The sequence below is a fragment of the Piliocolobus tephrosceles genome, chromosome 14 (assembly GCF_002776525.5).
Source record: "Piliocolobus tephrosceles isolate RC106 chromosome 14, ASM277652v3, whole genome shotgun sequence".
Classification (NCBI taxonomy): Eukaryota; Metazoa; Chordata; class Mammalia; order Primates; family Cercopithecidae; genus Piliocolobus; species Piliocolobus tephrosceles.
Genome location: NC_045447.1, coordinates 79,942,853 through 79,968,272, shown reverse-complemented (window position 1 = coordinate 79,968,272; position 25,420 = coordinate 79,942,853). Strand labels below are relative to the sequence as shown.

Sequence of the window (25,420 nt, the reverse complement as noted above, 5' to 3'; positions counted from 1 at the left end):
GGGAAAAGAGACAAACATAAAAAGCAATCAAATTAAAATCAGAATACTACTGAGAAACCACAAAATAAGTATCAGGTACATTTTAGATGATGGGAGTAACTTGAAAGAGTAGCATTTTTATAGCCTTTGATCACAGATACACAAACTAACAGAAGGAAGTTCGTTAACGTTTGTTTTAGTCTATTTGAAGACAAAAACAACAAGACAAATGATACCTTGGCAACAACTGGGGAATCATAACAGAGAGATTTATGGTGCTTTGGAAAAGTTCAGGGCAATGGTTTTTATTATTGGCTCCTTTACACTCTTCAAGTTATATAAAAGGCTCTTATTTCTGTTTCTTCTTTCGGACTAAATAAATACATAATCATAACTTCCAGGTCAGCTTTAGCTTTTCAGGTGGGTGAGTTAAAGCCTTTTGCTTTGTTGAGGGGGGTGGGGGCAGAGGGGTGATACTGGTAGAAAATGAAGATAACCCTTGTCATATAAGGAAGGTCCAGAGCAATCATTACCCAGAGTTAAGTAAACTGGGCCAGGTGCAGTGGTTCACACCTGTAATCGCAGAACCCTGGGAGGTCGAGTCAGGCGGATCACCTGAAGTCGGGAATTTGAGACCAGCCTGATCGCCATGGAGAAACCCCGTCTCTACTAAAAAAATACAAAATTAGCCAGGCATGGTGGTGCATACCTGTAGTCCCAGCTACTTGGGAGGCTGAGGCAGGAGAATTGCTTGAACCCAGGAGGCAGAGGTAGCCGTGAGCCGAAATCATGCCACTGCACTCCAGCCTGGGCGAAAAGAGGGAAACTCTGTCTCAAAAAAAAAAAGTAAACTGTATGTGATTCTGTCTTTTGGATACCTCTCACCCTGGCATGCCCACCGACTCCATGAACTATGAACATATTCCTTTCGTACTCGTGAAAACTCAGCTCTGTGACAAAATTCTTTTGGTTGTCTCAAGAGCAAATGCAGCAGCAACTAATATTTATTGAGTACTTTACTCTCCTAAGGTTTTTTTGCTTTGTTTTGTTTTGTTTTTTTGTTGTTGTTTTTTTACCTCATTTAGTCTTTAACCTTCTCAGGAAGGTACTATAACTAGCCCCCTTTTATAGAGGGAAAAACTGAGATATAGGAAGTTTACATAAGATCACTCAGGTCATCTAAAGCAACAGAACCAGGAATTGGAGTAGCCAGAGGATTCTAACAGCTTGAGCTTTTCAGTACCACACTATCCTGGGAGGTGGTATTTAAGATAAGGAGAGGTAGCTGCTGAGATGACAGCACCAAATTCCGTTAGCAGCCATGAGGCCCCTGCTCCAGCTACAGTGGTTCTACGAGGGAAGTATTTACATGCCAATGAAGGTGAGTCACTAAAAATTAGAATCCTTTCTTAAGAATTTCTAGCAACCCACAATATCTGCTTCCAGAATAGGGTAGAGACTTTTCAGAGCTCCTATATATCTTGCCCTACCCAAGTTATGGCTAATTTCTGTTATACCATCAATCCCCAGAGAATCAAAGTGGAGATGGACTTGGAAATGATATTGAATAAAAGGCAAAAGATTGAAGTCCAAGTTCAGGAATGGACTTAGCCCTTCTAGGCCTTGTTTTCCTTGTGTGTAAAATGAAAAAAATAATGCCCACTACATAGGATAGTGAGAATCAAACCAGACAGAGGCATGGAGAACTTTGATGGCACATATTTTTGACATGCAAGGATTTTTTTTTCTTCGTCCTATCAGTCAAAGGGCACATTACAACCAAATTCTATAAACACCTATGACAAGGCCATGTGAAACCCAAAGAGCCTTCCTTTGTAGTATTATCATTAGTCTTGGTCAGGTCATGTTTCTTTTTTTTTTTTTTTTCCATCTGTAAGAGGAGGGATATTAATCACCAAGGTTGCCTCCAATTTTGGTATTTTGTGGTTTTGTATTCCAGGTGTAGGAAAACCAAACCCAGGGTTTCTAAATGGAAGGTTGGGCACTTCTAGGCAACCTTACTCTTCTAAGGTGAACAGTCACATTCCTCACATCCCATCTCTCACACAGGAAATCTAACATCTATTATAATTATAGTGGTTCCAATGGCCAGCAAGTTCAAGTGTTAGAGAAAAAGATAACTGGACTGTCTACCAGAGATGGGTGGATATCCCGTTTCACAGGCAACCTGTTAGAAGTGGGGTGATAGCATTCTTACACTTTTGTTCCAGGTAGAACCAGATACACGAGGAATGCAGGACAATGTGACCTTTGAGGGAGCTTCTAGCCTTGTGATCTCATGTGACTGCTTCACTGATAAGTATCACTTGAAGCTGATGTCAGGTATGACCAGCCCAGGGCTCTCACAGGCTTCCTGCCTCTCTGCAGGGTCTCTACACAGGGGACTCTCAAGTGCTAGACAATGTCAACAGGGGCAGTCATAACTTGAGGGCGTAACTGGAGCGTGGTCCTGTAGCAGCTGTGTGCTAGCTGAATGCTCTCCCAGTCCCTCCAGAGCAGGGCTGACCCCATTCCAAGGGAAGTTAGTCCCCTGGGGAGCATAGGAGCTGCAGCTGGGAATGATGGATCCATTCTCAAAGGGAAAGAACATGAGGGGATCAGTCAGTCTGGTCAGAGTCCACTATATAGACCACCCCCAGTGGTCTCACCCCCTGGGCTCTGCCAGCCTCAAGCAGGTGATGGGACAGTTCACCTATGCAACATGAAGCCTGGTTAGCAGCCTCAAGATTCATCATGATGCCAGTGGGCTGAGTTGCTGGCACATTACCATGAGATGAGCATGGGTAGCCTCCCCAGGCCCTATGCAGTGGGAGCCCACTATCAGTTCATTCTGGGTCTCCAGCAGGCCGTGCTCATTTCTGCCTTGGCTGTTCCCTCCTGAAATGCTTGGTCCGCAGCCTTGCACAGCTGGCTCCCTTCTGTAACTCAAGTTTCATTTCAAATATCACTTTCTTAGGCCTTCCATGGACACAGCCTCCCCAACCCTCTATCACACACCCTGTTTTGTATTTCTTATAGACCTTTTCAATTTCTGAAGTGATCCCATTCATTTGTTTTTCATGTTTATTTTTCTATTTTCTCTTTTAGAATGTGAGCTCAGTTAGAACCAAGACCCTCTCTGTCTTCACCAATCAATGCTCAGCACCTAGAAAAATGTCAAGCAGATAATGCGGAATCAATAAATATCAGTAGAATTAGTTAATCCTATCTAGGACAGGTGTGCAGTGGCATGAACAGCGTTTCTCTCTATGCTCTAAAGCAGTGGTGAGATTTCAAGACTCCAGGGTGGCTTTGGTAGATACTTTTGAATATCTAACCATTGTAGGTGCCATCCCCTCTTCTTCTATCCGTTAAAGATCTGAGAATCATTCTCTGAGCCATGGGAGCTGGCTCCTGGCACCCATGCTTTTACTATATAATTTTCTCACTTAGGAATGTTTTTGGTTGCAGGCAAAGGCAACAATAACAACAACCTATTAAAGTACACTGTGATGTCAACAAATAGGTTTTCATTTTTCTCAAATAAGAACAAATCAGGAGGGATGCTGTCCAGTGTCAGTGCGGCAGTTCAACCATACAGGGACCTTGGCTCTTTCTCCTTTGTGCCCTCTATTCTTAGCACACGGCTTTCCTCTCATACTTGTCACATCATGGTTACAAGATGGCTGCTGAATCACCAGGCACCATGCCTGCATTCCAGAGAAGGCGAAAAGCAAAAGGAGTCAGAGCCATGCCTGGGAAATCTGTTGTTCCTTTTTATAAGAAAGACAAAAGCTTTCCCAGAATCATATCCAACTAACTTCTATTTATATCTCCTACATTAGAATTGGGTCACAATGCCACTCTCAACCAATTACTGACAAAGAGAAATGGGATTACTATGACTGGTTTAGACTACCACAATTCATCCTCTGAGACTGGGGTGGGAATGTATCTTCCCTGAGATCAAGCTATTGTCACACTGTCCTGAGCAAATTGGGATTCTAACAGGAAAAATGAGAGAGACACAGCTGTTAGCTATGCTATAGCTAAATGAACGAGAGGGGGATTTGACCAATAATTGGGCCTATACACTTCTCTTTGCCAAGAATTACAGCTGAGACACAGACACAGAGAAAAGGGGAGATCCCCAGCCCAATTGTGTTTCTGAACTTTCTTGAGATGTGGTTGTTTAAATTCTTTAAATTTTATCAGATGCTTAAGTATTTTACTACCCTAAAAGTGTCTTCTTTTCCTGAAGCAAGTTCAAGGTGATTTCTGTCGTTTAAAACCAAAGTGTCTTTGTTACAGGAGCGTCTAACTACAAACATTCTGCGTGGCCCAATCAGGCTGCGCTGCATGGTTTAAATAGGGTGTCAGACAGTCATTCACACCTCCCTCAGGAACAGCAGGGCCCTTTGCACCAAACCCTCTGCTCCTCCTGAGGTGACCGGAACATTATAGACATTATGTCATCAGCCCGACAACATCCTCCTTTTCCCTTTCACGTTCAGACAGCATTTGCTGAGGTCCCAAGTGAACAGAGAGGCCTTTGGACACTAAAGGCCTGTGTTGTACAGAGGGATGGAGGTTGTACATCATCCACACTAACTAGTGGAGCACTGGGACTGCTGAGATGTCACATCACAAGTCCATGACAAAGGCAAAAAACACACCGTACCTTCTGATCATTAGCCCAGTGCTCTTTTTCTTTTCTAAACCACCTGATTATCTAGGTCAAACACAAGAACATTCACACAGTCATCCACACCCCCTCACACAGTCATCCACACCCCCTCAATGAGGAAAGACTGTAATGTGTAAAGCCTGCCCAGCCCAGCTTAGGATTCCCTTCCTGCTAATAGCCACAAGGAATATTTTGGGGCAGATTACAAGGATTATCACTCACCTGTTCTACAAGGATATCTCAACAGATTTCTTGCTCTGTCATCTCTAAACCTGATCTAAATTCTTTGTTAATGTGTATCTTTCCCCAACTTATGCAAATTTTAGACAGGGTTTCTCAAAATGTGTTGCTTGCAACTTACGGGTTTTACATGAACAAATGGTTCTGTCAGATAACTTTTGGAAACACCTGGTTAAGAAAGTTAAACAGCTTTTTCATTGCCAGACATTGCAAAGTTGTCAATATTCTAACATGCATGATGAATATCTAAGAAAGGGATGCAGCATGCGGCATTTTCCAAATTTATTTAATCACTTAATGAAAGTTTTTTTCTTGACATATATGAAAGACTGATAATCTAAGAGATGAGCTTTGGGAGACACTGCTGGTGGGAAGGAGTGCAGGGGTACATCCTAAAACCTCCTACCCATAAGTACCAAGAGACATATTCTGTGACTTGGTTTAGTAGGTAAGGCCTGAACTTAGGTGTTCCCTAGTAAATATTGCTAGATAGTTAGAACTGCCACTTAGCACACAGCACCCGAGTCCTGCATTACAGCTGCTATACTGGGCAGAAGCACCTTGCTGTATGGGGGGAGTATACTGTGTTCTTGGACTAATCACGTTATTTCTCTCAGCATTAGGTTCCCCTCCTTGAAAATAAGCATTTTAGGCCATGTGAGAATGGGAAGAATGAAGTCATTACTGGAGAGTTCAATACACTATTAGTTTTCTTCTGTTCCAACCTTTAATCCAAGCAATTTTGGTTGATGTGAGGGTAATAAGCCACGTTGACTTCAGTGACCTGACATGAATTAAACACTTATTTGTTTTGTCTAGATCCACTTTCCCGAAAAGACCACTTGGCACAACATAAAAATATCCTGCCTACCTCTATGCAAACATATCCCTAAATATCTGGCACTGATTCTGTTGCCACCTAAACTTTATATGCTTCAAGCATCCCTGAACTGACAACATGATTTCAGGAGAATTAAATGCCTGGATTGACAATGGTTCTGCCAAAGCTTCATCTGTAGGACATCCAGAAAGAAAAGCTCCTTTCCCCGGCAGGCTATTTTTCAGGGGTAGAGAAAGTCAAGTCAAAGAAGAGAAAAACTGAGCAAACTCATTTATCATCACAATTTAATAATATAAACTGTAATTCATAAAATAAGTCTGAGAGAATTTTGTGTCTAACTCTAAAGGTTCAACATTAATAGCCATGTGATAATACAAAAAAATCATTGTTTATCTTTATCCCCAAGAGGAGTATGTTCAGGTTATGTTAATAAGGATCATAACTTTTCTGAATTTACTTTGACCTTATACCTCTCTAAATGGAATCATTTGAAGTGTCTGAGAAAAGTTCAGGTTTTAACCACATCCCTGTCTCTTAGTTCTGTGAAAGAAGGAATGGTCTCTGTAGCAACGGGAACAATAATATTAAAAGGCATAGTAGTGTAATAGGAAAAAAATGAACAAGAGCATCAGAGAACCAAGATTCTAGTCAGTTTTCAGATAGTTGATGTGCTTAGGGGTTGGACTGTGTCCACCAAAAAATTCATATGTTGAAGTCCTAACCCTCAGTACCTCAGAATGTGATCTTCTTTGGAAGAGAGGTCTTTACAGGGGCAATCAAGTTAAAATAAGGTCATTAGAGTAAGCCCTAATCCAGTATGACTGGTGTCCTTATAAGAAGAGGAAATTTGAAGACAAACATGCAAAGAGGGAAGATAATGTGAAGAGACACAGGGAGAAGATGGCCATGTACAAGCCAAAGGGAGAGCCCTGGAACACATCCTTTCCTTATAGCCTCAGAAGAAACCAATCCTGCCAACCCTTTGACTTGTGGATGCTCCATCTCCAGAACTGTGTGAGACAGTAAAGTCCTGTTGTTTAAGCCATCCAGTTCGTGATACTTTGTTATGGCAACTCTGACAAATTAATGCAGCTGTTTTCCTGGGTAAGTCTTTTAATATCTCAGGGTCTCAGTCTCCTCGTCTATAGCATTGGGGGGTAGATGGCCTTTGAAATTGCTTTTATCTATAAAGGTTAGTGATCAATGATGCAGGTAGCCTCTCTCCAACTCTCTAGAGATGTACACAAGTACTATCTTCTGAGAAAAGCTTTCCGTCTTATCTACAGATCAATGGATTATAGATGGGTTGAAACCAGCTTTGATTATCCCATCTGGCCACCCTAATTTATAATTCAGTAATGACTTTAGTAAGCAAAATAAGGAGGAAAGGAGGTTCATAGTCTCCTGTGAAAGGCTACAAACTCAGTTCATCTCTTTTTACAAGGAATCATCTGGAAAAACTGACTTCTAACAGATTCTAATGGAGGTGCTAGGGTGGGGCTCAGGCAAAAAGATCAATAACAAATGTAAATTTTATGATGTGGTTCTCCATGGTGGAACCTCTGTCAAACAAATAATAAAAGCACACACTTTGTGCTCTCTTCACAACCCATTTCTGGACTCTCTGTCACTTAAATGTTTATCATGAAAGAAAACATGTTTCAGGTACAACTATTAAATTTCTGAGTGTTACTACCCTGTTCCATCTCACCAATAAAACAGTTAATAACAAGGACTTCTTGCAACATTTATCAACCTCTCATCAGCAAGTATTATCTTGGTAAAATCCCAAACTATTAATGCTTCTTCAAAGCCTAGAATATAGTATTAATGTCAGCATCATAATGGGTAAGAGGAACATTTTGGCAACAGAAATTGTAATTCTAAATGCTATAAAACAGAACTAATGTTCTAGCTCCCCTTCTCTGTACGTCATTGAATATATACTTTCCTGCCAAAAGAAATAGGAGGATAAGCATCCTACTCTATAATACAATTTGATCATTGCAAACCAGGGTCACCTTCTTAAGTAGATGAACAGCTGACTTAGCATCAAGTATACTAAAATAAAACTCAACATACTTTGCAAACATATATCCACCATTTAAATGGACAGTGCTTGCCTCAGTCAGGATCCCAGTGAGAAAGAACACTCATATTAGGATAATTCAAAGGAGGTTTATTTAATAAGGAACTTTTTACAAGGGTGTATACAAGATGTAATAGAACCACAAGGGTTTGCAGGCAAAAACCAAAGATTAGAAGCTGAAGTGCTTACACCACCCTTATGCACAAGGAGATGAGGAGTTGCCAGAATCAGGAAGAAGAAAGTCATGTTGAGAGGAGAGCCCAATACCCTGATTTTACTTACCTCCCTCACTTCAGTTTCCTCCCAGGACACCCCATTGTTCAAACCCAATTACAGACAGAAAAAAAGAGTGCCCATTAAAGTGTTCCATGAGGGTCAGCCTCTAAAGACCAGGGTGAGTAGATTTGGAGGGGGTGATTGGACAATATATAGCATAGTGCTAAATAACTCCAACAAACTCACTTGGATACTATTTGTAAATTTTGAGAGTAGAAAGATGTCTACTCCTGTTCACCACTTTATTCCCAGCTAGATCATTCCAATACCAATGAATTCTCTGATTCTCTTGTTACCGGTGGAGGCTGTCTAGGTTTTGGGCATCTTGAACAAAGAACTGGACAAAGCGCACAAAACAAGGAAGGAATGAAGGGATTTATTGAAAATGAAAGTACATTCCACAGTGTAGGAGTGGGCCTGAGCATAGGGGCTCAAAGGCCCTGTTACAGCATTTTTAGGAGTGTAAATACCCTCTAGACAATTCCATTGGTTACTTGGTGTATGCCCTACGTAAATGGAGAGGATGAAGTAAAATTCCAAAGTCATTTACTCAGTGTACATCCTATGGAGAGGGTATTTCCTGTCATAGCTGAAGTGTGAATGGGCCTTATGTTCCCTGTCTCCAGACCCTATTTTCCTGCCTCACTCTGAAGCCAACTGGGTGGCAACAATTCAACTTGATTCAGACACTAGCTACCCAGAGTTAGCCTAGACCCCACACAGTAAGGCTTCGGTTCCATAAGAAGCCCTCACTTTAGATGCTAGCTGTACATGATGTCTCCAGGCTACCTGCACTTCTGCCCAGTCTACCACAAATTTGGGGGTTTCCACAACAACTCCCCAGGTTCAATAGTTTGCTAGAATGACTGGCAGACTCAGAAAAGCTATCTACTTTCAATTATACTTTTATTATAAAGGATACAATTCAGGAACATCCAAATGGAAGTGATGCACAGGACAAGGTAGGGGGCAGGGAGGGGACACAGCTCTTCCATGCCGTCTCTGGGTAATACACTCTCCCAATATGTCAATGTAGTCACCAACCAGGAGGCTCCCTTAGCCTTATTGATTCAGAGTTTTTATGAAAGCATCGTTACCACATAGACAGGATTTACTAAAGCATTTCCTACTGCTGATTGAACTCAGTCTCCAGCCCTCTCCCCTCTCTGGAGGTGGGGAGGAAGGCAGGGCAGAGCTGACAATTCTAACCCTATAATCAGGTGGTTGGCTCCTCTGGCGACCAACCCTTATCCTGAAGCTATCTAAGCACTGCCCTCTTTAGTCACCTCATTAGCATGCAAAAGACACTCTATCACTCAGGAATTTACAAAGGTTTTAGGAGCTCTGTACCAGAAACTGGGACAAAGACCAGATATATATTTTTTCTCATGTTACACCAACACATTGTACCACACAGGACCTGACCCATAACAGACACTCAATATTTACTCATGGATGATGCAGTCTTCAGTAGGCCACTCTAGGGTTCTTTCTTCATTCTTTCCTGCCTTATTTTCAAGGTATTAGTGCATCTGTTAGGCCTAAATTCTACATGGTTTTAAGATCCACGTCCCCCTCTAGCTGGATACCCTGAGAAGACAAACCTTAATGGCTCCCTGAACCTTACAGAAATTCATACCTCTTGACATCCCAGGCATAGGTAGACTCAAAGAAGAAATATTCACTAAGATCTTTTAGAAATGGATTCTTAACTATTGATGAACTAGCTTCTTCAGTCTCTTCACAGTTTCATCTATTCCATCATCAACCACCAGGCTCTTAGGTCCTTAAACAGAGGAGGAAGCTAAGGTTGGACATTTTCTGGGGTGGTGGGATATTTTGTTCTAATGTCATATGTTGTACATCATGCTACCAAAAAGGATGTACATTCTGGATGGTTATACAATGATGTGAGTTCCACCTTATTCTTTAAAAACTCCAAGCGATCAACATTTTACATATTATGGGGGAAAAATAGATTTCTACCAGGAGAAAATGTGAACCAGGAATGAGGAAAACAAAAGGATGGAGCAAGGCTATTCCAAATCAACTTGAGAAAATGAAAGTGAAAAATGTAAACCCATTCAGGGCTAACATATCTTGAAAACATGATGTGAAAGTTTGAGATTTGAGATTTAAATAGGTGTAAGGCGGAAGAGTGTTGAAGTTTTGCACCTATGAGCAGAGCAAGGTGTCATTCTGATGGACGGATAGGTTTCCCTATGGCTAGTACTGGCTTTCTAACATTAACAAAATGGACAAAGCTCTATTACCAAACTCTGGGTTCTCTACATGAAGAGTTATCCAATAGCTTGAATAGGTCCTTTAGGGGAACACTTTTAGCCCTGCTCACACACTCATAGCCAACCTTTCTGTGGAAGTGGGGTGCCTTTCAGCCTGAGCAAAAGTAGTAAATGGATTCCTGAATTTCTTCAGTTGAGTGTCCTCTCTGGGTAATGCATCCTCTGTGCATGAGACACTTGCTTTGATCAGTAAGCACACATATCATCACTTCAGGCACTGATGAAGAAAATGCAGCCAAGAATAGATTGTGATATGCAGCTTGCAAAAGTTTGCTAGAGACTCTTGATACTAGGAACAATTGCCTAAGGTCATTGTTCTAAAGCCAGTTGATCATCCTAAATAACCAGGTGGGGAGGGATAGACAGGTAGGTCACTGAAAGGAAAGACAGCAACGGAGAATGGAGTGAATATCTGAGCCCCACTCAAAGTTGTACTTAATCAAAATTTCTAAAGGGAGGGACTTTTAAAAGTCACAGCCTTTCTCCCTCCCCACAATCATACAGCAGTGAAAGGTAAATCAATTATCCTTTCCATATCTCTATACTATACTTACCTGGATTGAGTACATTAAAATAACATGGAGAATCTTTTCCAAATATTCTGAACCTCCTCTCTTCCCTTCGTCCCACCTCTTCTTCAGTTGAAATCCACTGAGCACTACTTCTCTATTATACTCAGCTACTAAAAAGAAATATATTTGGGTCACATATCTTAATTCCCTGCTGACATACTTTAATGGAATTAATACTTAACAATACACACCTGACTTAGATCAGAAATGCCTTACAGGAGTTACCTATTTGAATTTTACATTGTTACATCTTCTGGAAAATCATAGTTTCAATCATCTGACACATTGTCCCATGTCTATTACATAAACCCTTCACAAAAATTCCATGTCAGAAGAGAGGTGGTCCCCCCAGCAGAACATATGTGTGCCTTTCTAACAGACCATGATAATGAGATAATGCAAAGCATTGCCCTTGTCTCAGTTGCTAGGAAACAAGCCTTTTTTAAAGAAATAACTGTGCATATTGATAAGAATCCTTTGAAGTGGAGCCTTATAAGACAATGCTGTCCAATAGAACTTCCTGTGATGATAGAAATGCCCTATACCCATACTGTCCAATTCAGTAGCCAGTAGTCACATGGCTAGTGAACATTTAAAATGTGACTAGTGCAACTGAAGAAATTTTACATTTTATTTAACATCAACTAATTTAAACAGCAGCATGTGGCTAGTAGCTACATTGAACAGCATGACTGTAAGGTTACTTTTTCTTTCAGACTTTGGAGTTAGTACTTACACAGAAGTAAAACAATAGAATTTTTTATGGTAGTTTCAATTTAGGTGCAAATACTATGCTTAAATTATGAGTGTCATTGTCTTTTAGTAATATGGTTTGAAAGGCCTTGACTATAGAAGCTTGACTGCTTCCAATAGAGAGGAAGAGTCTCACGTGCTCTCTCTAGGGCAGACTTATTTAACAGGACATGTCTCTAGTCTGGGCTGACGATAGAATTGCTGACCTTCTACTGAACGGTGCCACTCCACCTAAGTGATGGTGGGGAGTGGGGATAACATTTATTCTCCCCTCAGCTAGGGAGGGACCCTTCAATACTCCAAACCCACCTAATAGAGGGAGGGCAGGAGGTGGCTTTAAAGCTGCTTTGTTTAATTTACACATGGAGAAAGTGCTGTCTGTTTAAGGAAGAGCCCAGTGGGTTTGCCAGATTTCTCAACCTCGACACTACCGACATTTGGGTCTGATAATTTCTTTGTTGTTGGGGGCTGAATTGTATTTTATCAGATGTTGAGCAGCATTGCTGGCTTCTACCCATTAGATTCCATAGCATCCCCCATTCCTCCTAGTAGTGGTAACTGCATATTTCCCCAGACGCTGTCAAATGTCCTCTGGGGGGCAAAATCACCCTGGATTGAGAACTGTTGACTTAGACAGTAAGGTTTTAGACTGGAGACAACTTAAGAAAGGAGGTCCAATCTAGCTTAGTTTTTTTTTTTTTTTTTTTTTTTTGCTGTTACTTTGTTTTATTATTTTTTTTAAATATCCAGTCCTTAGCAGATGCCTGGTACATGATATGCATTCAAGTAAATATTGCTTGGATGAATGAATAAAAAGCCACTGTTATATATTTTTAACCTTTAAATTATCTACTTCAGTGCCTAACATAGTGTAAGAGCCAATGAACACATGTTTTCTGGTCTGTTAATATTCTTACAGGTGTTAACAAAAAGCAAGAATTCCTACCAATGACTATTTGAGGAAGAAATATCATAGGAAAAATAAATCTTTTGCATGTCTTAACGTGCATGAAGCCATCTTCCTGGCCTGTTAGGAATTTACGCTAGAAATGTAAGTCTAAAAATATAGTCTTACCATTTCCAAAGGAAGTGCCATAATTGCAAGTGAAAAAGCAAGGCTCCCTTTCTTCCTTGGGCGGGTTACCGACCCGGTCCAGTCCGCAGGCGCGGGAAAGTTGAACTAATAAAGTTTGTATGAGTGGAGGCGGCGGCAGGTTGAGTGGAGGAGGCGGCGGTGAGGTCCCGGAGCAGGCTTTGAAGAGCTGGGGCTCCGGGAAGACACGCTGAGGGTCCTAGCTGCCTTCCGTAGGCGTGGTGAGGCTGCCGGGTCTCCTGTTCCAAGTCCACTCAGCCCTGCCGAAGAAGAGCCAACAGACTTCCTGAGCCGCCTTCGAAGATGTCTTCCCTGCTCCCTGGGGCGAGGAGCAGCACCCTCTGGGTCCCCTCGGCCTTGCTCTCTGCCCATCCGCCCCTGCTATGGTTCAGAGCCTGGCCCAGCTACTCCAGACTTCTATGCCTTGGTGGCTCAGCGGCTGGAACAGCTGATCCAAGAGCAACTGAAATCTCCGCCTAGTCCAGAATTACGGGGTTCCCCACCCACAGGAAAGGAAGCCATACCGCGGAGGCTGGTGGCCCTGCTGGAGGAGGAGGCAGAAGTCATTAACCAGAAGCTGGCCTTGGACCCCGCCCTGCGCAGCAAGCTGGACCGCCTGTCCTCCGGCTCTTTCGCCCGCCTGGTGGAGCTGTTCTGTAGCCGGGAGGACAACTCTCGCCCGCAGTTCTGTAGCCGGGAGGATAACTCTCGCCCAAGCCGTGCATGCCCCCGGCCCCCGCCTCCTTCCCCAGAACCCCTGGCCCTCCTGGCCCTGGCCATGGAGCTAAGCCGGCGCATGGCTGGGCTAGGGGGCACCCTGGCCGGACTCAGCGTGGAGCACGTGCACAGCTTCACAACCTGAATCCAGGCCCACGTGGGCTGGGTGAGCCATTGAAGGCTCTCTCTCCGGGCCTCACGTTACCCAACTGTCATGTGATAGAGGTTCTTAGGTTCCTCCCAGACCTCAGGTATTCTCCCAGCTCCACTGCATTCGTTCTGTGTTGAGCCCTTGCTGTATGCCAGGACTGCAGTGATGAGTGCAAACGCTATGCCTGGCATCAACGACTGGGTACACTAATACTGTGAGCGTGAAACCAGTGACTGAGGTTACTCAGGGAGAGGCCGGGTGAGGTGGCTCTTGCCTGTAATCCCAGAACTTTTGGAGGCCGAGGAGTTCAAGACCAGCCTGGACAACATAGTAAGACCCCATCTCTACAAAAATTGAAAGTAATTAGCCAGGGTCAGGTGTGGTGGCTCACGCCTGTAATCCCAGCACTTTGGGAGCCTGAAGCAGGTGGATCATCTGAGATCAGGAGTTTGAGACCAGCCTGGCCAGGGTGATGAAACCCCGTCTCTACTAAAAAAAATACATAAATTAGCCGGGCTTTGTGACAGGTGCCTGTAATCCCAGCTACTTGGGAGATTGAGGCATGAGAATTGCTTGAACCTGGGAGGCAGAGATTGCAGTGAGCTGAGATCGCGCCACTGCACTCCAGCCTGGGTGACAGAGTAAGACTGTGTCTCAACAAAATAATATAATAATAAAAACCGGGTGTGGTGGAAAAACATAAAATAATAAAATAAATGAAAAAAAAAAAAAGAAAAAGCAAGGCTCCTTGACCTCCTCACCTCCTCTCCTCACCAAAGTTCATCTGGGTGCTGGGTCAGCAAAATTCCTTCCTCACTGACTGTGGGAGCCAGTCCTCTTCAGCACCAGATACAATCTCCAAGAGCCCAGGCTGCCAGCTTCCCTGCAGGAGAAAAATAGACAGCTCAGTTCAGTTTGTGGTTCCTGAACCTTTAAGCTTCATTTGCCAGCAGGTAATGCTTTTATCTCATTTGTCACAATCAAACCCTGAAGAATAAATCTACTACCTAATTAAAGCTAAACCCTCTGCACCTAAAATTTAGGAGACGTCTCATCTCCAAGTACATATGGAACAGCATGGCAGGGAGAAAATAAAGGCATTCCCACCACGTACAGATTTAAACTGACAATACATTTAGCATCATCTGCCCTTCACTGTCTCTTTACCTAAACTCTTTATGGCATTTTAAGCTTCCTGGACAAGATTTTCTATTTAATGGGAAATATCACTAAGTTCCATATCACTGGCTGTACATTTAAAGAACTGCTGCATTCAAACAACCAAAATCATTAAGGCACACTGCTATTTTTATCAGGGATAAGGTCAGAGCATTTATTATAATTAAACAAAAGAGCAGAAGGAAGAGTAGTGGTGTGCCAGAGACAAATTAGAAACACCTGGGAGGTGTTTAAAAGTCCCAAGGGTCAGGCCACACCTCAGATCAATTAAATCAGTATCTCAGGGGTGATACCTAGGCATTGTAATTTAAAAAAAGAAAAATGCTTTATTTTAGAGCAGTTTTAAGTTTACAGAAAAATTGAAAAGGTAATAAGGAAGTTTCCATATATGCCACATCCAATTTCCCCTACTAATAACACCTTATATAAGCATGGTACATTTCCTGCAATTAATGAGCCAATAGTGATACATTATCATTAACTAAAGTCTATAATTTATTCATATGTCCTTAGATTTTCCCTAATATCCTTTTTCCTTTCCCAAGATTTCATCTGGAAAACCCCAGTACATTTGGTTATCATGATGTTTTAGGTTCTTCTTAACTGTAACAGTTCTCAGATTTTCCTTGTTTCTGATGACCTTGACTTTTTTTGAGGAGTATTGGTCAGATATTTTATAGAATGTCCCTCAGTTGGGGTTTGGCTGATGTTTTTTCTCATTATTAAGCTGGGATTATGTGCTTTTGGGAAGAATACCACAGACGTAAAGTGTCATTCTCATCACATCTGATCAAGGACACATACTGTCAACATGACATTGATGTTAACCTTGATCACCTGGCTAAAGCATTGTATGTCAGGTTTCTTTAGTATAAAGTTACTCTATTTTCCCCCTTTCCATATTGTACTTTTTGGAATAAAGTGAATATGTTTAACCCGCACTTAAGGAATGGGGGAGTTATGTTCTACTTCCTTGAGAGCGGAATATCCACATAAATTAGAAGTATTTAGCACAGGAAATTTGCCTATTCTTCATTTATTTATTTATTCAATAATGTACTTACATCAGCATGGATGTATATATATTTATTTCACGTTTTGGGTATCAGTTCAATACTAAAGTATTGTATTTATTTTGTTGCTCAAATGTTCCAACTTTGGCTACTGGTAGTTCTTTTAGTTGGCTCTATGACCCTTTGACATATCCCCTTTGTTTTGTGTGTGTGCATGTGTGTGAGGGCTTTTTTTTTTTTTTTTTCCTGGAACTTCCTTACTTTTTGGCATACAAGATGCTCCATGCACACCTTCTCTATTTTCATCTGTCATCCTAGAATCAGCCAGTTATCCAAGCTGTGGTTCATTTAGTTGGAGAATAATATTAGAAACTAAGAGCTTGGTGCTAGGTATACTCATTGCTACTGGGGTGTCATTAACTCTAGACCTTCTCAGCTGACAGAGCAAGGAAATACGTGTGCATATACTAACCCATATCGATATAAATACACATATCTATAAATATTTCTATATGTAACCATCAATATCTATAATAAGCTAATAGGAGTTGATATGGTGTCTCCAACTATTATCCATTACCTCATAGATGATTCCAGCCTCCTTCTTCTGCTTATCTGTAACCTCACACCAACAGTGAGAAACTTGGCTCTCACCATTATCCATCCATTTACTTAATTGCTCAATTCCCATATGCATGTATAGCAGAGTCAGAACTCAAAGGGGTACCAAGTATCCCCCTCCAAGGCACAAATTTCATCCCCTAACATTACCTATCTTGGTATAATCCTCCAACAACATACACGTGCCCTTCCTGCAGACCATGTTCAGTTAATCTCCCAGACCCCAATCCCCACCACCAAATAACAACTCCTTTCTTTATTAGGCATTGTTAAATATTTCTGACTCTGTATACCAGGGTTTGCTATACTAACCAAACCACCTTACAAGCTCACAAAGGGTAACTTAACTGATCCCATAGACCCTAAGTCTTTTCCCCATTCTTCCTTTCACTCTCTCGAAAAGGCCGTGGAGACAGCTCCCACACGAGCACTCCCTGACTCATCCTATCCTTTTTCCTTACACACAGCTGAAATACAAGGCTGTGCTGCTAGAGTCCTCACACAGGAACCAGGCCCACAACCTGTTGCCTTTCTATCAAAACAACTTGACCTCACAGTTCTACGCTGGCCCTCATGTCTGTGTAGGGCAGCAGCTGCCGCTTTAATACTTCGAGAGGCCCTCAAAATCACAAGCTATGTTCCACTTGTCCTCTACAGTTCTCACAACCTTCAAGCATTAATATCCTCCTCACACCTTTCACATTTATTGTGTGCCCCTCCACTCCTCCAGCTCTATGCACTCTTTGTTAAAACTCCAGCAGTAACTATTACCCATAGTTACCCCAGCAGTAACTATTACCCAATAGTTGAACTATTACTTCAAGCATTAATATCGTCCTTACACCTTTCACATTTATTGTGTGCCCCTCCACTCCTCCAGCTGTATGCACTCTTTGTTAAAACTCCAGCAGTAAATATTACCCATGGGCCTGATTTCAACCCAGCTTCTCAATTAGCACCCAACACAAGTCCTGAATCACATGACTGTATTTCTTTAATACACAGAGCATCTTCCCCCTTTCCTCTTAATTCTATTCTTTTCAACTCCAAAGACAAATTCTATTCCATTCCAAACACAGACCACACTTGGTTAATCTATGGCAATTCTTCTAAACCCCATCAATTTTCACCAGCTAAAGCTGGATATGCTATCATGTCCCATACCTCTATTACTGAAGCTGCTGCACTTCCTCCCTCCACCACTTCCCAACAAGCCGAACTGATTGCTTTAACTCATGTGCTCTCTCTTGCTAAAGAAATGCACATTAACATTTACACTGACTCCAAACATGCTTTCCACATCCTCCATAAACATGCTGCCATTTGAGCTAAAAGAGGTTTTCTCACCACACAAGGCTCTTCCATTATCAATGCCTCCCTAATAAAGGCCCTCCTTAAGGCTGTTCTTCTGCTGGCCAAGGCTGGAGTCATTCATTATAAAGAACACCAGAAACCTACTGATCTTATTGCAAAGGGAAATGCCTATGCCAACAGGACAGCAAAAAAAAAAAAAAAAAAAAAATAGCCAATGCCTCCCCACCCACTAATATTTCAGCCCCTACTCCAGAGGGCCATATTTTTCTTTCTCCTCTATCACTCCTACCTACTCTTCTTCTGAAAACCTGCTCTACCGGTCTTTTTCAACTCAGGACAAGTGGTTCTTAGATCATGGAAAATTCATTCTTCCTGCCTCACAGGCTCAGTCCATTCTTTCTTCCCTTCATGACTACTTCCATGTGGGATACAAGCCTCTGGCTCTCCTTCTGCAGCCCCTCATCCCCTTCCCTTCATGGAAATCCATCCTTAAGACCATCACCTCTCAATGCTCTGTCTGCCATGCCACCAGCCCCCAAGGCTTTATCAGGCCTCCTCCTTTTCTTACGCATCAGACTCATGGATTTATTCCAACACAAGATTGGCAGATTGACTTTACTCATACACCCCATGTCCATAAATTTAAGTATCTCCTGGTTTCAGTCAACAACTTCAATGGATAGGTCAAGACCTTTCCCACTAGCTCCGAAAAGGCTACTGCAGTCATCTCTTCCCTTTTAACAGATATAATTCCCTGATTTGGCCTCCCTTCTTCTATTCAGTCTGACAATGGTCTGGCTTTTACTAGTCAAATCACCCAAGCAGTTTCGCAGGCTCTTGGTATTCAATGAAACCTTCATACCCATTACCATCCTTAATCTTCAGGAAAGGTAGAATGGACTAATGGTGTTTTAAAAACACACCATACCAAGTTCAGCCTCCAACTTAAAAAGGAAAACTATATATATATATATATATTTTTTTTTTTTTTTTTTTTGAGACGGAGTCTCGCTCTGTTCCCCAGGCTGGAGTGCAGTGGCCGGATCTCAGCTCACTGCAAGCTCCGCCTCCCGGGTTTACGCCATTCTCCTGCCTCAGCCTCCCGAGTAGCTGGGACTACAGGCGCCCGCCACCTCGCCCGGCTAGTTTTTTGTATTTTTTAGTAGAGACAGGGTTTCACAGTGTTAGCCAGGATGGTCTCGATCTCCTGACCTCGTGATCCGCCCGTCTCGGCCTCCCAAAGTGGAAAACTATATATTTTTAAATGAAGAGTATTGTTTTTACCTAAACCAATCTGGCCTGGTATGTGAAAACATTAAAAAAACTCAAGGATAGAGCTCAAAAACTCGCCAAACAAGCAAATAATTATGCTGAACCCCCTTGGGCACTCTCTAATTGGATGTCTTGGGTCCTCCCAATTCTTAGTCCTTTAATACCTGTTTTTCTCCTTCTCTTATTTGGACCTTGTGTCTTCCGTTTAGTTTCTCAATTCATACAAAACTGCATCTATGCCACCACCAATCATTCTATACAACAAATGCTCCTTCTAGCAACCCTAGGATATCACCCCTTACCATAAAATCTTTCTTCAGTTTAATCTCTCCCACTCCAGGCTCCCACACCACCCCTAATCCCACTCAAAACAGCCCTGGGAAACATCACCCAATCTTTCTCCATACCACGCCCAAGAATTTTTGCTGCCCCAACACTTCAGCACTATTTTGTTTTGTTTTTCTTATTAATATGAGAAGACAGGAATGTCAGGCCTCTGAGCCCAAGCTAAGCCATCATATCCTCTGTGACCTGCACGTATACATCCAGACAGCCTGAAGCAACTGAAGAACCACAAAGGAAGTGAAAATAGTCAGTTCCTGCCTTAACTGATGACATTCCTCCATGGTGATTTGTTCCTGCCCCATCCTAACTGATCAATTGACCTTGTGAGATTCCTTCCCTGGACAATGAGTCTCATGATCTCCCCACCCTGCACCTTGTGACCCCACCCCTGTCCACAAGAGATAACTACTTTTAACTGTAATTTTCCACTACCTTCCCAAATCCTATAAAACTGCCCCACCCCTCTCTCCCTTTGCTGACTCATTTTTCAGACTCAGCCCACCTGCACCCAGGTGATTAAAAAGCTTTATTGCTCACACAAAGCCTGTTTGGTGGTCTCTTCACACAGACTCGCGTAACAAAGACTATGTTAAGCTTTGTAAGAAACTGCTCAACTGTCTTCTCAAGTGGCTGTACTATTTCACATTCTCACCAGCAATGTATGGGACTTTCTGTTTCTCTACATCCTTGTCAGCAATTGATGTCAGTTTTTAAAATTTTAGTCATTTTGATTGGTATGTAATGGTATTTCATTACTGCAACTTGCAATTCCCTAATCATAAATGATGCTGAATATCTTTTCACATGCTAATTTTCCATCTGTATATCTTCTCTGGTGAGGTATCTGTTCACTTGACCATTTTAAAATTTGATTGTTTTCTTATTGTTGAGTTTCAAGAGTTCTTTGTACATTTTAGATACAAGTCCTTTATCAGATATGTGTTTTGCAAATATTTTCTCCCAGTCTGTGGCTTGTCTTTTGATTTTCTTAACCGTGTCATTCATAGAACAGAAATTATTCATGTTAATAAAGTCCAGCTTATCAATGTTTTCTTTCATAAATCATGCTTTAGGTCACATATCTAAAAACTCTTCACCAAACCATGGTCACATAGCTTTTCTCCTATGTTTTCTTCTGAAAGTTCTATAGTTTCATATATTGCATTTTGGCCTATGATCCATGTTGAGTTAACTTTTGTGAAAGTGTAAGGTCTGTGTCTAAAACTTTCAATTGTACCAGCACCATTTGTAGAAAAGCTTATTCTTTCTCCACTGAATTGCCTTTACTGCTTTGTCAAAGATCAGTTGAATATATTTATGCAGGTCTATTTCTGGGCCCTCTATTCTGTTCTATAGATCTATGTGCCTATTCTTTCACCAATGTAATACTATCTTGATTACCGAAGCCTTATAGTAAGTCTTGAAGTCGGATAGTGTGACTCCTCTAATTTTGTTCTCCTTTTTTAGTATTGTGACAGGCATTGTTTTTATTATTATTATTATACTTTAAGTTCTGGGATACATGTGCAGAACGTGCAGGTTTGTTACATAGGTATACTTGTGCCATGGCAGTTTGCTGCACCCATCTACTCATCATCTACATTAGGTATTTCTCCTAATGCTATCCCTCCCCTAGCCCCCACCCCCTGACAGGCCTGGTGTGTGATGTTCCCCCCACTGTGTCCAAATGTTTTCATAGCTCAACTCCCGCTTATGACTGAGAACATGTGGTGTTTGGTTTTCTGTTCCTGTGTTAGTGTGCTGAGAATTATGGTTTCCAGCTTCATTCGTGTCCCTGCAAAGGACATGAACTCATCCTTTTTCATGGCTGCATAGTATTCCATGGTGTATATGTGCCACATTTTGTTTATCCAGTCTATCACTGATGGGCATCTGGGTTGGTTCCAAGTCTTTTTGCTATTGTGAATAGTGCTGCAATAAATATACATGTGCATGTGTCTTTATAGTAGAACAATTTATAATCCTTTAGGTATATACCCAGTAATGGGATTGCTGGGTCAAATGGTATTTCTGGTTCTAGATCCTTGAGGAATTGCCACACTGTCTTCCACAATGGTTGAACTAATTACACTCATACCAACAGTGTAAAAGCTTTCCTATTTCTCCACATCCTCTCCAGGATCTGTTGTTTCCTGATTTTTTAATGATCGCCATTCTAACTGGTATGAGATGGTATCTCACTGTGGTTTTGATATGCATCTAATGACCAGTGATGATGAGCTTTTTTTCCATGTTTGCTGGGTGCATAAATATCTTCTTTTGAGAAGTGCCTGTTCATATCCTTCAACCACTTTTTGATGGGACTGTTTGTTTTCTTCTTGTAAGTTTGTTTAAGTTATTTGTAGATTCTGGGTATTAGCCATTTGTCAGATGTATAGATTGCAAAAGTTTTCTCCCATCCTGTAGGTTGCTTGTTGACTCCGATCATAGTTTCTTTTGCTGTGCAGAAGTTCTTTAGTTTAATTAGATCCCAGTTGTCAATTTTGGCTTTTGTTGCAATTGCTTTTGGTGTTTTCGTCATGAAGTCTTTGCCCATGCCTATGTCCTGAATGGTATTGCCTAGGTTTTCTTCTAGGGTATTTAGGCTTTTAGGTCTTATGTTTAAGTCTTTAATCCATTTTGAGTTAATTTTTGTATAAGGTGTAAGAAAGGGGTCCAGTTTCTGTTTTCTGCATGTGGCTAGCCAGTTTTCTCAACACCATTTATTAAATAGGGAATCTTTCCCCATTGCTTGTTTTTGTCAGGTTTGTCAAAGATCTGATGGTTGTAGATGTATGGCATTATTTCTTAGGCCTCTGTTCTGTTCCACTGGTCTACATATCTGTTTTGGTACCAGTACCATGCTGTTGTGGTTACCGTAGCCATGTAGTATAATTTGAAGTCAGGTAGCATGATGCCTCCAGCTTTGTTCTTTTTGCTTAGGATTGTCTTGGCTATATGACTCTTTTTTGATTCCATATGAAATTTAAAGTAGATTTTTCTAATTCTGTGAAGAAACTCAATGGCAGCTTGAAGGGGATAGCATTGACTCTATAAACTACTTTGGGCAGTATGGCCATTTTCACGATATTGATTCTTCCTATCCAAGAGCATGGAATGTTTTTCCATTTGTTAGTGTCCTCTCTTATTTCCTTGAGCAGTGATTTGTAGTTCTCCTTGAAGAGGTCCTTCACATCCCTTGTACGTTATATTTCTAGGTATTTTATTCTCTTTGTAGCAACTGTGAGTGGGAGTTCACTCATGATTTGGCTCTCTGTTTGTCTATTATTGGTGTACAGGAATGCTTGTGATTTTTACACATTGATTTTGTATCCTGACACTTTGCTGAAGTTACTTATCAGTTTAAGGAGATTTTTGGCTGAGACAATGGGGTTTTCTACATATACAATCATGTCATCTGCAAACAGAGACAATTTGACTTCCTCTCTTCCTATCTGAATACACTTTCTTTCTCTTGCCTGATTGCCCTGGGCAGAATTTCTAATACTATGTTGAATAGGAGTGGTGAGAGAGGGCATCCTTGTCTTATGCCAGTTTTCAAAGACAATGCTTCCAGATTTTGCCCATTCAATATGATATTGGCTGTAGGTTTGTCATAAATAGCTCTCATTATTTTGAGATCTATTCCATCAATACCAAGTTTATCGAGAGTTTTTAGCATGAAGCGGTGTTGAATTTTATCGAAGGTCTTTTCTGCATCTATTGAGATAATCATGTGGTTTTTGTCATTGGTTTTATGTGATGGATTACATTAATTGATTTGCATGTGTTGAACCAGCCTTACATCCCAGGGATGAAGCTGACTTGATCGTGGTGGATAAGCTTTTTGATGTGCTGCTGGATTCGGTTTGCCAGTATTTTATTGAGGATTTTCACGTGATGTTCATAAAATGAGTTAGGGAGGAATCTCTATTGTCTGGAATGGTTTCAGAAGGAATAGTACCAGCTCCTCTTTGTACCTCCAGTAGAATTCAGCTGTGACCCTTCTGGTCCTGGGCTTTTTTTGGTTGGTAGGCTATTAATTACTGCCACAATTTCAGAACTTGTTATTGTTCTATTTAGGGATTCAGCTTCTTCTTGGTTTAGTCGTGGCAGGGTGTATGTGTCCAGAAATTTATCCATTTCTTCTAGATTTTCTAGTTTATTTGCATAGAGGTGTTTATAGTATTGTCTGATGTTAGTTTGTATTTCTGTGGGATCAGTGGTGATATCCCCTTTATCATTTTTTATTGTGTCTATTTGATTCTTCTCTCTTCTTTATTTTTCTAACAGTCTATCTATTTTGTTAATCTTTTCAAAAAACAAGCTCCTGCATTCATTGATTTTTAAAGGGTTTTTTGTATCTCTATTTCCTTCAGTTCTTCTCTGATCTTAGTTATTTCTTGTCTTCTGCTAGCTTTTGGATTTGTTTGCTCTGGCCTCTCTAGTTCTTTTAATTGTGATGTTAGGGTGTTGATTTTAGATCTTTTCCACTTTCTCCTGTGGGCATTTAGTGCTATAAATTTCCCTCTAAACACTGCTTTAGCTGTTCCAGAGATTCTGGTACATTGTGTCTTTGTTCTCATTCATTTCAAAGAACTTATTTATTTGTCTTAATTTCATTATTTACCCAGTAGTCATTCAGGAGCAGGTTGTTCAGTTTCCATGTAGTTGTGCAGTTTTGTGTGAGTTTTTAAATTATGAGTTCTAATTTGATTGCACTGTGGTCTGAGAGACTGTTATGATTTCCATTATTTTGCATTTGCTGAGGAGTGTTTCACTTCCAATTACGTGGTCAATTTTAGAATAAGTATATTGTGGTGGTAAGAAGAATAGATATGCTGTTGATTCGGGGTGGAGAGTTCTGTAGATGTCTATTAGCTCTGCTTGGTCCAGAGTTGTGTTCAAGTCCTGAATATCATTGTTAATTTTCTGTTTCATTGATCTAATATTGACATTGGGGTGTTAAAGTCTCCCACTATTATTACGTGGCAGTCTAAGTCTCTTTGTAGGTCTCTAAGAACTTGCTTTATGAATCTGGGTGCTCCTGTATTAGGTGCATATATACTTAGGATAGTTAGCTCTTCTTGTTGCATTGATCTCTTTACCATTATGAATGCCCTTCTTTGTCTTTTTTGATCTTTGTTAAAGTCTATTTTATCAGCGACTAGGATTGCAACCTCTGTTGCTTTTTGCTTTCCATTTGCTTGGTATATCTTCCTCCATCCCTTTATTTTGAGCCTATGTGTGTCTTTGCATGTGAGATGTGTCTCCTGAATACAGCACACCAATGGGTCTTGGCTCCTTATCCAATTTGCCAGTCTGTGTCTTTTAACTGGGACATTTAGCAAGTTTATTTTTAAGGCTAATATTTGTTATGTATGAATTTGATCCTGTCATGATGATGCTAGCTGGTTATTTTGCCCATTAGTTGATGCAGTTTTTGCTTAGTGTCAATGGTCTTTATAATTTGGTATGTTTTTGCAATGGCTGGTACCAATTTTTCCTTTCCATATTTAGCGCTTCCTTCAGGAGCTCTTGTAAGGCAGGCCTAGTGGTGACAAAATCTCTCAGCATTTGCTTGTCTGTAAAGGATTTTATTTCTCCCTTGTTTATGAAGTTTAGTTTGGCTGGATATGAAATTCTGGGTTGAAAATTGTTTTCTTTAAGAATGTTGAATATTGGCCCCCACTCTCTTCTGGCTTGTAGGGTTTTTGCAGAGAGATCTGCTGTTAGTCTGATTGGCTCCCTTTGTGGGTAATCCGACCTTTCTCTCTCGCTGCCCTTAACATTTTTTTCTTTCTGGTGTTCTCTGTATTTCCTGAATTTGAATGTTGGCCTGTCTTGCTAGGTTGGGGAAGTTCTCCTGGATAATATCCTGAAGAGTGTTTTCCAACCTGGTTCTGTTCTCCCATCACTTTCAGGTACATCAATCAAATGTAGGTTTGGTCTTTTCCCATAGTCCCATATTTCTT

General features: G+C 41.2%; 1 pseudogene; it reads left to right on the top strand.

Annotated features, from left to right (window-relative positions):
- Window positions 1-1,300: 1,300 nt before the first annotated feature.
- On the top strand, window positions 1,301-14,934 carry LOC111543252 (annotated as a pseudogene).
- The last annotated feature ends 10,486 nt before the right edge of the window (window positions 14,935-25,420 follow it).